The following is a 2,245-nucleotide window of genomic DNA, read 5'->3' as shown; positions in this document are numbered from 1 at the left end:
AGATCTAGGAGTGTCCTGAAAGAGTTTCAATTTGAGTCAAAGTTACTCCTTCAAATCAGAATTCATGCTGGGAGTCTTTTGGCTTAATGCTGTGTATGCTTGGAAAGGGGTTGGATTTTTTAACCGTAACAGCTTGCTATAAGACAAAAAAAACACGTTGAAGGAAGACTTGCTTTTAAATTTGTAAGTGACAATAAAAGCATTCACATTTGTCCAAGTAAATTTAGCATCCAAAATGAAGCTTTAATGATACCTCTATTTTTTTTTTTCATGCTGAACTCGCATGGTCTCTATTTTGAATGTAAAAAAAAAGAGAAAACACTTTGAGAAACTAACTTTCAATGTTAATGTGCTTTAATTTTTAACTGAGACTCCCCCTCCCCTCCCCTCTCCTCTCCTGACTAAGGCCTGATCCGGAGCACTCAGTGCCACCATGGGGATGCAGGCAGAGTCATTCCAGCTGGTGTGCTGTTGATTCACTGGTAACTTGCAGGAGCTTTACCAAGTGTTCCATGGATTAGATATGCAGGAACTGCCATGCCAGAACAGGCCGCTGGTCCATCCACTGGCTAATGTGAGATTCTTTAGAGAAAGATATAAAAAGCTTATAATGAATCCTATTAGTCAATATTATAACAGTGGGAGATATTTCTTCCTGACCTCAGCTGGTTATCAGATTATGTACCCTGAAGCATGAGCACTGATAGCTCTTGTAATTTTAGTGTACCTGGAGTAGCTGAAGATGCTTTACTTATTCATATTTATGGTTAGGAACAAATTCAACTCATATACAAAAACGTGCAACTCCTCTAGCTTCAGTGGTGTCAAACTAGCAGTGATCAGATAGATCTATTGATTAAAGACATGTCTTTGAGCATCGAAGAATAATGTCAAGATTTGATTTTTTTTTCCACACTAGAAAATAGACCTGTTCCTACAGAAGAGAATTACTTACACTGCAATATTCTTGAGCAGAATTTTTTCAGCATGGGCACAGCAATTTAAAAACCCAACAAAACAAAACAGCTGGCATTTACTGAGGCAGACTTTACACAGGAGTGAGATCAATCTTAGGAAAGTAAACCTCAAGTGCCTACTATAATATTGATACGCATCTCAGACTTCAGTGTTTTTAATATATTTTTAATGAAGAAACACTTTTTAAAAACATGGTTACCCTTCAAAATCTTGCCTTGATATTTTCTGCTGAATTCACCTGGCTCTAAAAAGTACACGATAACAATGAAGGTAGGTAAAAATTGCCCCCCAAATCCCAGTATTTATTACGAACGTGACTTGTGTATATGACAGTGTGTGTGTGTGTGTGTGTGTGTGTGCTGGTGCATTTATAGGTCTGGATCAACCCAGTCTGCTGTTTACAATGAGAGGTTGCTGAGAGCTGTACACAGGGACCAGTTTCTCTGATGAATTTAACCAGTCCTTTTCATGGTGTTCAGGCTGACTCACTGGCAGGTGTGTGGGAACATAACTCATCCTGCAGATATCTCCCAGTTTCTGCTGTGATTATTACTTTGAGTATTGACTGATTTGCTATTCAAGTCCTGTACCGATCACCTAAACCACGTGGTTTTATGTCTACTCCCTGATGGGGATTCACCCAAGTCATCTATGGGCTTTCAGAAGAAGCACATGGACAATATGTGCTGCTATTTTGGGAGAATATCCATTTATAAAAGTTGTGCATAGTATGTTTTTTGCAATACTGACACATTCATTTTTTAAAAGGTAGAGAGGTCCTGTGTGAATCAGAAGATGAAGTGTTTGGTATAGAAACTGCCTCTCATGCAATTAATAGTGAAACAGTTGTGGGTATCTGGTGAACACCTGCATATACTATTCCTAAGAATAACATTTAATTCCATTTTCTCCGGGGGAAACATTACAGAACCATGCCTCTTTCCTATGATGTGGTACATCTGAAAATAAAACAAGACCCTGGTGCTTGGAAGAGTTCCTAAATCTTTCCCAATTCATCATTTGTCCTTCTTTAATGTCTCTGAGTTCATTCCCCAATATGTCATTGTGTTGCAATACTTTTCTGCAGCTGTCCCCCCACCTTCAAGCAGGGTTTAAAAAGTGACATGTTTCTTCCAGGGCCCCTTGCAGGGTTTCAGATGGTCATTTACACTTGTGCCAAGGGAATGCACAGGGCAGATATTTGCATCACCTGCTATTATCACATAGGAGCACAGTGTCCTCAGAATCCCCTTCCCGGCTGGAGGAG

This window comes from Athene cunicularia (genome assembly GCF_003259725.1).
Source record: "Athene cunicularia isolate RWA chromosome 1 unlocalized genomic scaffold, athCun1 chr1_part1, whole genome shotgun sequence".
Lineage (NCBI taxonomy): Eukaryota > Metazoa > Chordata > Aves > Strigiformes > Strigidae > Athene > Athene cunicularia.
This window is presented reverse-complemented; position numbering follows the sequence as displayed.